This window comes from Poromitra crassiceps (assembly GCF_964638095.1).
Source record: "Poromitra crassiceps genome assembly, chromosome: 13".
Classification (NCBI taxonomy): Eukaryota; Metazoa; Chordata; class Actinopteri; order Beryciformes; family Melamphaidae; genus Poromitra; species Poromitra crassiceps.
The window spans coordinates 49046575-49059707 of NC_139644.1; the positions used below are offsets into that span (position 1 = coordinate 49046575).

Here is a 13133-nt window from a genome sequence, read left to right on the forward strand (position 1 = left end):
CTAGTTGTTTACCTGCTTAATTGTCTCCATCTTACCGTCTCTCCATCCTGTGGAAGCCCCTTTCTGTCACCACCAAAAAACTAACAAACCACTTTTTTTTAATGAGCAAAGTATTATTTATTATATTAACATATGACTTAGTAATTATGAGAAGCTTCCTCATTGACAGTGTCTCATTGAGTTTCACATAATAATGAAATACTAAGTTGTGATATTGAGAAAAACAATCACTGATGAAACATCATTTGATGGTGAAAAAACAAGATAGGCTATGTGCCAGATAACTCTGAATGCCCTTGTATCCACCTGCCCGGGGATGCCAGATGGAAAGTAGCCTATGGCTAAATCTGTTACAAGCATCTCTTCCCCTATGGGGATTCATGTTTTTTTGTACATGTCCCTGCCAAATAAACTAATAAATAAATAAATGTTTTTTTTGTTCTCCAAAGTCCCCCGCACTTCTAACAGAGCACTTTCTTTTAGGCAAGCCATCATACCTACATGACAGCACTCATCCTGACTGGGCCCCCTCACTGAAGGTGGCAGGAGAGACAGCAGAGACTGGGAGAGGAAAACATATGAAATCAGGGAAGGCAGAAGTGCTGGTCACAGTGGCCAGGTACCACAGGCTGCAGCAGCGTAGAAAACAGAAGATGGTGGCAAGTACAAAGAATGTGGCACAGGAACAAGACAGTTCAGGGATGGACACTACTGAGGCTGTTGCAGATGAAACTGTTGAGGAAGACAGGTGCACATCTGAAGTGAACACATGCACGTCTGACTCTGACATGTACTCTAAAATAAAAGCTGATCATCAGAGACTGCTTACTGAGAATATTACACTCAAACATCAGCTAGAGAGTGAAAAGATAACCATGGAGTCACTCAGAGACAATGAAAAGAAAGTCAGATATTACACTGGTTTACCCAGTTTTGCTACATTAATGGTGCTCTTTCACTCCATTGAAGGCTTCCTCACCGACAGCATCAAAACTTCACTCAACAAGTTTCAGAAACTTATGTTGGTACTGATGAGACTCCGTCACCACTTCCCCGAACAGGATCTTGCCTACAGATTCGGTGTTTCACAGTCTACAGTGTCAAAAACCTTTGTTTGTGTTATACATGTTTTGTACGTGAAGCTTAGGAAGTGGATTTTTTGGCCACAGAGAGAAGAGCTTTGGAAGTCTATGCCAATGACCTTTCGACAACATTTTGGGGTAAAGGTTACAGCAATAATCGATTGTTTCGAAATTTTTATTGAGAGGCCTTCAAATATGACAGCACGCAGTCTCACTTGGTCTTCATATAAACACCATAACACTATTAAGTACCTTATAGGCATCACACCTAAGGGATCAATTTGTTTCCTTTCTAAGGCATGGGGAGGGCGTGCTACTGATACATATATCACAAAACATTCAGGCTTACTAGAGCTGATTACCCCAGGTGATTTCCTCTTGGCAGACAGAGGCTTTGACATACAGGACAGTGTAGGCTTGAAATGTGCACAGGTTCTAACACCCAGTTTCACTCGAGGAACGTTACAGCTGTCTGCTGTTGAGGTTGAGTCCACCCGAAAAATTGCACATGTCCGCATACATGTTGAAAGAGTGATTGGACTGGTGCGTAATAAATATGCGATCCTGTCAGAGAAGATACCAATCTCCTACTTGGTGACATCAGGCTCTGAGACAGCAACTATCGATAAGATAACTACAGTGTGTTGCTGCCTAACCAACATGTGCCCTTCTGTTGTACCTTCTGACTAAATGTAGGGTTGGAAAACAGGTTGATACTGCATGTGTAGTGTGACAATGAAATATCTTACAAAAAGAGAGAATTTGTATGAAGAAATATGTCTATTTTCAATGTACATTAAGGCATATTTCAGGCAGGATCTGCAAAATGACACGCCATACTTCAGGGAGTTCACTCTAAAACAAATAGTTACGTTTATGAAATCAAAAGTTCAGTATGAAATTAGAAAAATGTGCATTTTCAATGTATATTTAAGGCAGATTTCAGTAGGGCTGTCTCGTTTAAAGTTACGATACCAGTATCAATAACAGTTAAGTGGTACTGATACATCACATTAATTTCAAGAATGCTTGCAGTGATTGACTGTGAGCAAAACCATTAGTCTTTTTTTCTAGACTTATTTTCCTATTTATTCTTTTTTTTTTTTTATATCAGTGTACGAAAAGGATTGCAGAATACAGGTATCATTTGAGTTAAGTTTATACATTAATATATTACTTGGTACTGCGTTATTTTAGGGTGGGGTGTAGGGTGGTTATTTCAGTTGATACCTTAAGGTATCGAGTACCAGCCCTAGATTTCAATAGTTCAATATTGAGTATTTTACTTCATTTCACTCCACTCAATAAAACCCTATTATTTTGAAGTGATCTCATTCCATGTGCCAATTGTTCCCCTCTTGACTCTATTTCATTTGCAAATGTAAATTAGACTAGAATAGTCTAAAATCTGTATCGGTCACACTTCGGATCTACACACCAAACAGTACCATTTGCTCCCCTTATTAGGCATGCGTTTCATATTCATACATGAAAGATGAAACCATTTATGAAGGCAGTCCTCACTGTGACAACGGACCACACGGGCACGCACTTTGTATGCTTGTTTGCACACGCAGATGATGTCTGATAGCTGTGGCCTTTTTCTGCTTGCAGGGGTATCCACACGGCTCATGTCAGTCACTGGGTCAGTCGGCATTGCTGATGGACGCGGCCGTGAGAAAAGTTTTCCCACAAGCTCTGGGAGAATGGTGTAGTGGCTTTAACAAATAAGCCACTGTTTGAGCGGGGTTGACGACACGCAATCCAGAAACAAAAAGCCACCGCAGGTCAAAGTTACCGTTTAACAAAGGAATTTATTAACAAAAGATTTAAACAAGAATACGGCTTGCTTTTGCTTTCAAAACAACAAAGTAGTCTATAGTTTGCGGTAGAAAAACTGTGTCCGCTCCCCAGTCTCACCAGGCATTCTCCTTTTTTCCCCAGCTGAAATTAGTCCCCTTAATTAAAGGATCCTACCTGGCTCTGTAATAGCAGAGCTGACCCAAAGAGGGAGCCAAACATAAATAGACCCACAGCAATCATAATTCATACTTATCCATACCATAATTTTGCCTGCTTTGCATAACCAATATAAACCAATAAATCATTTTTCTTTCAATATTCCATACATTAAACTCAGTTCCCCCCATACATATACCCATAACATAAAACATAATTCAATAGATTATAACGGCTCCAACATACCGGCCCCTAATTGTTGACGCCGTAGCAAGACAATTACTTAGTCATATTTCAATGGAGCCAAACAACACATACAGCAGCTCATTTGCATTACATTTGTCCACATAAACTTTTACATTTTTTTTCATTTTTTCATTTTTTTCATTTTTTCATTTTTTTTTTCATTCTTTCCGTCATAGTCCACGCAATCCTTTAGATATAAGGAGTAGTAAGATTAGAGTTCCGAAGTATGAGACATGATCGTATGTAAGAGTTCAAGAGTCAGGGGGGATGTGATGTGTAAGAGTTCAAGAGTCAGGGGGCTGTGATGTGTGTATGTAAGAAAGGAGCCAGAGGTTGCCAGCACATAGCTCTCTTCAATCTACTGCCTCCCAGAGCAGGCAGAGTTTGTCAATGGGTCGCTGTAAGATGTTACTCTTGGTTTTCACCAAGACACTCCGGACTAGTCCTTTGGACCCTGGCAGCGTCTTTACCACACGGCCCAAGAGTTTCTTGGTGCCGTGTCATCCACTATGACGACGAGGTCATTGGGGTGAAGGTTCCGTTTTTGGTTGTGCCATTTGCTCCGTTGCTGCATGATCGGGAGATATTCTCTAATCCATCTTCGCCAGAAGAGATCTGCGAGGTATTGTGCCTGCCTCCATCTTCTCCGAGAGTACAGGTCTTCCTTTTGGAAGAGTCCCGGTGGCATGACTGGCTTGGTTTTCAGTTGAAGGAGGTGGTTTGGGGTGAGGGGTTCAAGATCGTTAGGATCACTTGACACTGCGGTTATTGGTCTATCATTCATGATGGACTCAACCTCACACAAGGCTGTCTGTAAAGTATCATCATCTAATACTTGTTCTTTGAGGACTGAATACAGAATCTTCTTCACAGGTCTGATCAGCCTTTCCCAAACTCCCCCGTGGTGGGCTCCGGAAGGGGGGTTGAATGTCCATTTTACCTCATCCCTTAACTCATTGAATGCCAATGACGACAGCTGTCGTCAATTCAAATACTGACGTAGAGTGCCAATGACGACGGTTGTCGTCAATTGCGTTTTTTGACGGTGGGACGTGGATCAATCCCTGATACATCTCTGGTACAACTATTGTAGCTATTGGAGGTCTATAACCTATTTTACAGAACCCTTAGGTGGCGACAGTGCTCTCCACATAACAGAAAGGCAAGGAAAAAACAAAGAAGAAGTCGTTATGGAAACGGAAATCGCATCGCATCCGTATGCATCGATATGCTGAAGCACGTTACTGCAGCTGTGCCTGCAGCAGCCAATCTGCTCCCACAATTGAGCCGCTCCGTGTCGGTTGCGACAGCACATCTGCACATCCACACCGTGGAGTTGTTATTATTCTCAACTGGAAGCATCGTTGCCGGTGACAAACACACGCGGAACGCTGTAAAAAAGCCTGGCTGTTCCGCACCCTTCACTGTGCGCACAGCAAACTCAGCAGAGAGCCACCACAGACAGGAGGAGGAGTGTGCAGTTGAGGCGAGGCGGGGCGGGGCGGGGGGGGGGGGGGGGGGGGGGGGCACGCAGAGCAGCACGCAACACCCAGACAGACCCAGGCAGCAGGACAGGATTGACAAACGCAAGCCAGAATATCCGATACCCACCAGCAGCAAATCAAAACCAGCAAGAAGCTGCAACCAGCAGCGCACGCAGGGGCCAGCGCTGCTGGTTGTAGCTAAAAATATTATTCTGCCAAACAAAATTCCCTGGCCTAAACTGTTTTATTGAAGGAAATTATTTTTGAGGTGTGACTACATTAGAAAAGATTAGCTTCAGAGTCAGTGATGTGCTTGAAATGATTAATTTCACAAAAGGCCAATTATCTCAGCTTCTAGAAAAAAATTGCTGTATTTGGATGAATCAAGCTATCTTCTCCGGCTCATAACTAAAGAACGGAAAATGGGATCAATAAACTTTTTTTTGCAGATGATAGAATAGAGTCTCATCGTTCTTTGTGCGTGTTCAGTGTTTACATAGTAATATCACACAATATTCTGTGGGCCTCGAGAAATCACTGAAAACGCTCTGAAACTCTGGCACTGGGAGCGTCCGTTCTCCAAAAGTGGCTGGCACTCAATGAGTTAATAAGGCATGTTGAATCTTGTGGTGATTGAGTTCCTTTAGAGCTTCTCTTAGCTCCTTCTGTGCTCCCACAAAATTTGTTCCGTTGTCTGTGCGGATGCTCGTCACCGGTCCTCTTCGACTTATGAACCTGCGCAAAGCATTGATGCAGGAGTCGGTATTTAATGAGCTTGCTACCTCCAAATGTACAGCTCGACTCACCAGGCAAGTGAAGATGACTCCCCACCGTTTAACGTGTGCACGGCCTCGCTTCACCTCTATGGGTCCAAAGTAGTCGATCCCCACATGCGTAAAGGGTGGTAGATCTGGAGACACCCGATCAACCGGAAGGTCAGCCATTTTCTGCTCAACCACGGTTGCTTGCATTCGTCGGCAGTAAATACAGCTTTTAATGATTTTTCTGGCAGACGAGTTGGCATGAGGCAACCAGAATCTTTGATGCAGTCTGGAGAGCATGTGGCTCCTCCCTGAGTGTCCAATCTGCAGATGAATATGGTGCAAAATTAGCTTGGATATGTGGGAATCTTTGGGGAGGATGATTGGATTCTTCAAATCTATCGGCATTGCTAATTTGCTTATCCGTCCTCCCACTCTCAGCATCCCTTCATCCACAGTGGGATCTAGTTTACAGATAGAGCTGCTTACTTTCACTTGCCTTCCTTTCTCCAAGAGTGCAAGTTCCTGTGAAAAGTAACGCTTTTGCTCAAAGAGGATAATTGACTTTTCTGCTTCTCGTAAGTCCTCCACGGACAGAATTTGTGCGCCACTTGTCACCTTTAGCTGGCCCATTTTGTCCTTTAAGGTCTTCAGTAATGTCCACCCTGAACTTGGGTCAGCCTTTGCACTTTTCTTTCTTTGAATTAACAGAAGAAGTAGTCCTCTCAACTTTAGTATCCAAGCCACACCTCTCTGTAGTCTGCTCCATGATGAGTAGTACTCAATCAATTGTCTGGTTGGATTTTTCTCTCCAATGCTCACACTGTTAACAGAAACCTCCTGTTTTACCTCTGGATCATCTGGAGGAATCTGCTCCAGTTTCTTAGGGATCTCTGGCCAATCCGTATCCTCCTTTTCCAGATATTTAGGACCCTTCAGCCATCTTGTTGATCTCAGAAAGGTTTCAATGTGCAACCCTCGTGATGCGTCATCGGCTGGGTTGTCCTTTGAGCCCACATGTCTCCATTGCTTCTCTTGAGATAGGTCACGGATCACCGAAACTCTATTAGCAACAAAAGTATGGAATCTTCTTGTTTGATTGTGGATATAGCCCAGCACAGATGTGCTATCTGTCCAGAAAGTAGAGTCTTTAAGTTCCACTTGGAGCTCCCTTTTCAACATCCTGTCCATTTTTACTGCGAGTGTCGCTGCCGAAAGTTCCAACCTGGGAATCGTTATCTGCTTGAGTGGAGTCACTCTAGATTTCCCCAAAACAAATGCGACATGGACTCTTCCAATACTGTTTGTGAACCTGAGATAGCTCACGGTGCCATAACCCAACTCACTTGCGTCACAGAAGTGATGGAGCTCTGCTGTCTTGATGGTACCGAAATTACCAGGTTTCATACACCTGTCCACTTGGAAGCCGCTTAGCTGATCCAATTCTGCAATCCATCTTTGCCATTGCTTAGAGGATTCTTCTGGGATGGCCTCATCCCATCCACACTTTACTTTACAGAGCTCTTGGAGAATTTGTTTGGCTTTCAGAATGAATGGGGAAAGGAATCCTAATGGATCGTAGATTGAGCTAACTATAGAGAGGATCCCTCTTCTAGTTGGGGCTCTGTCCTTAATAGTGACTTTGAAGGTAAAATAGTCACTTTCAGTATTCCATTGGATCCCAAGCGCCCTTTCAATGGGCAATTTCTCCCTGTCCAAGTCCAGATCTCTGAGTAGCTTGGTTCTGTGATGTTCGGGAATGCTCGCCAGCACTTCACGGCTATTACTGACCCATTTGGTTAATGAGCAGCCTCCCTGAGCGCATGCATCCCTGAGGTCTCCAACAAGTCCAATACCATGTTCCACTGTGGCTACTGACTTGAGGCAATCGTCGACATAGAAATTGCGTTTGATTGTCTCAGTTACCTCTTTCCCATATTTGTGGCTGTTGTCTTCTGCCGTTTGTCTTAGAGAGAAGTTAGCGATGCTAGGGGAAGACACAGCGCCAAAGAGGTGGACCTTCATTCTGTATGCCTCCAATGGTTTGTCAGTGTCTCCACCGGGCCACCACAGAAATCTGAGGAAGTCCCTGTGATTGTCATGGACTTGCACTTGGTAGAACATTGCCTCGATGTCTGCCATGAAAGCAATTTGTTCTTGCCGGAATCTGAGCAGAACTCCGATGAGAGTGTTCGTCAGGTCGGGACCTTGGAGCAGTTCCCTGTTCAGAGATGTGCCTTTGTATGTTGAAGCACAGTCGAACACAACTCTAAGTTTGTGCTTTTGTTGGTGATAAACACCGTGGTGCGGTATGTACCATACCTGTCCGTCTCTTCGATGAAGCTGTTCTAATGGCACTTTCTCTGCATAACCTTTTTTCAGCACATCATCCATAAAGGTTTTATATTCCACAGCATATCCTGGATCTCTCTTAAACTTCTTCAGAAGGTTTAGAGTACGTTGTTCTGCCATGTCATAGTTGTCAGGCATAATTCTGTCTTTATTGCGAAAAGGCAAGGGCAAGTGGTAGTGTCCATCTTTAAGAGCTACTGAGTTGGATGTTATCTCCATGAACTTTTTGTCCTCATTTGACATTTCATTTTTCTCCTCATATCCCTTTTCAGAGAAGTCCTGGTTATACTGCATGATGAGGAGATCCTTCAGATTAGCAACTGATATTCGATTGGCCATCGCCAACACGGGTCCAGATTCCACAGCAGCACAAGAAGAGAGTGGACCATTCACCACCCATCCAAACAACGTCTTGACTGCATATGGTCCATTTTGCTGACTGTTAATTATGTCCCAGGGCTCCATTGCCTTAGGAACATCAACTCCTATCAGAAGTTCAATGTCAGCATCAATTTCATTTAGCTGTATCCCGCTTAAGTAAGGCCATCTTTCCAGATCTTTTTGAGAAAGTATGTTTTCTTTCGAGACAGGTATCTTACTCTGTGTATACACCTTTGGCAGGTCCAGGTAGGTGCTGCCCTCCAAGTTGCTTATCTCCAATCCTGTGAGTTCATAACTCTTTACAGCTCTTTCCTGGCCCATTGTACGTAAAAGAACGGTTGTTTTTCGTGCTTTAGGATTCAGCTGTTTCATTAGGTTCTCCGTACAAAATGACGCTGAGCTGCCGGGATCAAGGAATGCATAGGTCGAGATGAACTTGTTTCCTTTATTGACCTTGACTCGGACTGGCACTATGGCTAGTGCACAATCCTTACCGGCCCCGGTTGCTTCACCTGCTGAAACAAGAGCACTGCTGACTGAAGTCTCTTTTCTTTCAGTAGAGCTAGGAGTTTGTTGACGTTCCTGGTTTGGTGTTTCCACATTCTCTATGTGAAGTATGGTTGGATGATTCCTTTGGCACTTTTGACACGTCAGTCTTTTTTTGCAGTTTTTGCTCAGATGACCTTTTATTAAACATCCAAAACAATGTCCATTCATTTTCAGAAACTCAACCTTTTTTATATGTGGATGTGTTCTGAACTGTGAGCAATCAGGTAGCACATGCTTACCTTTACAGAAACTGCATGATGAAGCAGGACTGCCGCCACCTAGTGGCTGTTTAAATGCACGATGCTGTGCAGTACCTGAAGGTGCAGTGGTGCATTCAATGTCATCTGCTGATGCCACTATGGTGGCGAAGCTGCTGCCTTTGCTCTTAGGTGTTCTATTCACTATTTGGTTCTTTGTGAACACCCTTTTGTTTAACACATTGACTGCCAGCCGTTTTTTTCTTGCTGTAGGTAGCTTCTGCCAAGCCGTTTTTTGAGGATTGTGGCTCATTTTACAAGAGCCGAGGATTATTTTCTGCTTGGAGTTTGTGAACATACAATATCTCAAAAGTACTAATAGAATGTGTACTTTCTCTGTCTAAAAGAGTTAGTTTGTAGAGTTAGTAGTTATGTAAGCATTAGCAGTTGAATACAGCATGGTTTTAGCGTCAGAAAAAATATTCAGAGATAAACGGCTTTTTGTGAAATTCGATAGAACTGTCACTTTAACCATTCATTTTTGGCATCAGTAAGACCTAAACAATAGTTTTGAACAGTAATTTCCTCCATAACAGCAGTAAACTTCCCTCTGCTCAACTCCTCCCTCCTGTGGGCGTTCTTTTTGGCTGCAGCGCCATGTCACAAGCACTTTCCTACCTTTGCAAATGCACTTTCTCATACTCTCGACCTCTCAAATAAATTTCTGAATAGAAATTAAATTACTCTAAATTATAGCGAAAAAGAAACAAAAAAGAATGGGTTGAAAATCCCATTCTAAAAGCCTTTTAGAATGGGATTTGTTTCCAATTTGGTGTCGGACTAGGGGGCAGTCCCCGCTTGTCACCAGTTTGCTTTGCTGCTGCTGTGCGGGTGTGAGCCTGTCTGTGCGGCCGCTCTTTGAGGAAGTCTGGTTAGACTCGCTCGCTTCTTGGAGTTTTGGTTGAGGGCTTTGATGAAGCTTTTGCGATTCTGGTCATATTTATGCTGCGTGTTTCAAAGTGTGTCCCACCCGCAATCCACTATGCAAATCTGCAATCCCGCACCGCCAGCAATCAGCGCGAAATGAAAGCGCCTTCGCCAATCCACCTTCATGAGAATGGCTTCAGTCACACTGCTTTTTGCTTGCCTTCCTCTAGTCAGGAAAGCACTGTCACCACTTAGTGGGTCGGTGGAATGGGTTGTACACGTTGTACACGTCCAATACCTATATAAGAGATGTAAAAGGGTTCGATGCACATCCCATCGTCAAAAAAAAAAAATCGCTGGCAGTGAACAGCTGGATTGTGTTTGACGACTACACTCGTCGCTGGCAATCAAGGTGTTAAGAGGTGGTGGTCTTGTATATCCCCAAATAATGGGTCCAAAAGTATTTCGGCCTGTTTTTCCATGAATTCCACAAGGTGTTGGAATCTTGCTCTCTTCTTTGTTCTTTGTAAAACATCATAGGCCACCATTCGCCACCTTTCCCGCAGCTTGTAAGGAAGTTTGGATGCTATTGATCTTAAATTGGAGGGCACATCTAGCTCCTCCATATACTGTAAATATTGCATTGCATTACAGCATCCTCTTAAGTACATTGCATAAGCATGAAGCATTTTCCCATCATCAGCTTTAATGGCTGTCCAGTACAATGCCTTTTCCAAATAAGCACTGGATATTTTAATTTCATCTCCAAAGTTCTCCTTTAATAGCCGTTTGGCTTCTGTATAACCTCTGCGTGCCTCCATATGCAGACAGCTACGCACAAGGTCTCTGGGCTGGCCGGAGGTATACTGCTCTAAAAAATAGAGTCTGTCGCGGCTGTTACTGGTTTTATCCTCAATTAGGTGTTCAAATGCCTGCATGAAAGATTGATATGTTAGTGGATCACCATCAAACACTGTAATCTCCCTAGCCGGTAGCACGGCTAGTTTTTGCTGCATGACAATAAGGTCAGCAATGTGGCTCTGTCTTTGCATTACAGTGCCGAGATTATCATGAGCATCATGGCTTCGGGCTGAACCACCCATACTGTGCATTCTGGAAGGCATAGACTGTCTTGTGGGTTGCTGAAAGCTGTCTGGCTGAGGGCTGTGTTGCTGAGAGCTGTATTGCTGAGGGCTGTGGTGCTGAAAGCTGTGTTGCACCTGCCCTGTTTGCTGTAGGTCTATGTTCTGAAGAGTTTTCTGCAGTGGTGTTTTGGGCACTGCACCAGCCTCCATTGGCCTAAACTCCCCTAGTGAGACCTCAGGATCCACAAAGTCTATGTTTGTTTGTTGTCGGCTTGCTTCCAAATAGTCATCCATTCCATCCTGTTGAATTTGATCATCCATTTTAATGACTTGCTGAGTTTGATCATCCATTTCCATGCCTTGCTTTGCTTGGCCATTCATTTCAATGCTTTGCTGAGTTTGAACATTCATTTCAATGCTTTGCTGAGATTGAACATCCATTTCAATGCTTTGGAGAACTTTCATTTTAGCAGCCGATGCTGCAATTTCTGAATCCAGCTCCATTTGTTCCAATTTGGATTTTAATTTTGCTTCCTCAAGTTGCAGTGCATGTTTGTCCTTTAGTGTGGCTGCTCGGGCTAGCAGGGCAGCATTTTCAGCAGCTGCTTTTTTGGCTGCTGAGGAGACTGAGGAGGAGGCCTTTGATCCCTGGCTTTTGCGTGAGAGATTAGAAATGCTGTCCTGAGGGCGAATGTTTGCCTGTGCAATTTGCTCTCTTTTCCATGCCTCCACCTTTTCCCGAAAGCATGTGAAATTGTCCATTTTTGGCTCATACCAGTCCACAAGCTCCTCCTTACTCTCCTCCTCTGATAAGAGCACTTGCACAGATTGATGAACATTTATGAAATCAGCAACAGCCTGATCAAATGTTTCCAAACACTCATTGACATGATCAACATTTCCACCATCCACCAAAAGAGTTTTAATTTCATTCATTTTTCTTGTGCATGATCCTAGCCTCCCCTTGCGAGTTGCTTTGAGTGATTTGAGCAAGGCTTCTGCCTCCTCAGCAGTCTTAGGTTTGCCCATCCTGATTTTATTTATTTATTATGACCGTGCACTGCAGACACCTTTGTTATACTTCACAGACTGCTCCTTTAATGTCCTTTATACTTTCCAGTCTGCTCCTTACTTCACAGACTGCTCCTTTTATGTCCTTTATACTTTCCAGTCTGCTCCTTACTTCACAGACTGCTCCTTTAATGTGGCTTTATACTTTCCAGTCTGCTCCTTACTTCACAGACTGCTCCTTTAATGTGGCTTTATACTTTCCAGTCTGCTCCTTACTTCACAGACTGCTCCTTTAATGTCCTTTATACTTTCCAGTCTGCCTTTAATGTTTCACACAGCACGGTCATGGCATAGTATGCAGATTCATTCTTTTACTCACGACCGGGCCAATCTGTCCGCTCCGGTGTGTCTTTTCCACTGCAAAAAGGTGCCTTCCTCTTCGTCCTGGCGGAGTTTTTCTACTTGATGTAGTGGCTTTAACAAATAAGCCACTGTTTGAGCGGGGTTGACGACACGCAATCGAGAAACAAAAAGCCACCGCAGGTCAAAGTTACCGTTTAACAAAGGAATTTATTAACAAAAGATTTAAACAAGAATACGGCTTGCTTTTGCTTTCAAAACAACAAAGTAGTCTATAGTTTGCGGTAGAAAAACTGTGTCCGCTCCCCAGTCTCACCAGGCATTCTCCTTTTTTCCCCAGCTGAAATTAGTCCCCTTAATTAAAGGATCCTACCTGGCTCTGTAATAGCAGAGCTGACCCAAAGAGGGAGCCAAACATAAATAGACCCACAGCAATCATAATTCATACTTATCCATACCATAATTTTGCCTGCTTTGCATAACCAATATAAACCAATAAATCATTTTTCTTTCAATATTCCATACATTAAACTCAGTTCCCCCCATACATATACCCATAACATAAAACATAATTCAATAGATTATAACGGCTCCAACAAATGGCTCTGTCAAAAAGAGCTGTAGATTTGGACTTTATTAGCTCCCACAGTTCCATATCTGGTTCTATCCTCTCTATGTGTATATCATTCTCTGACCATACAACAAAATCTGCAAACTCCTTATTGCATACAAGCAACTG

General features: G+C 43.4%; 1 protein-coding gene across 1 annotated transcript in view; it reads right to left on the minus strand.

Annotated features, from left to right (window-relative positions):
- Positions 1-13133, minus strand: part of hdac5 (histone deacetylase 5) — a gene marked incomplete at its 5' end in the record, with an annotated part of 151888 nt that overhangs the window by 39066 nt on the left and 99689 nt on the right. The window lies entirely within an intron of this gene.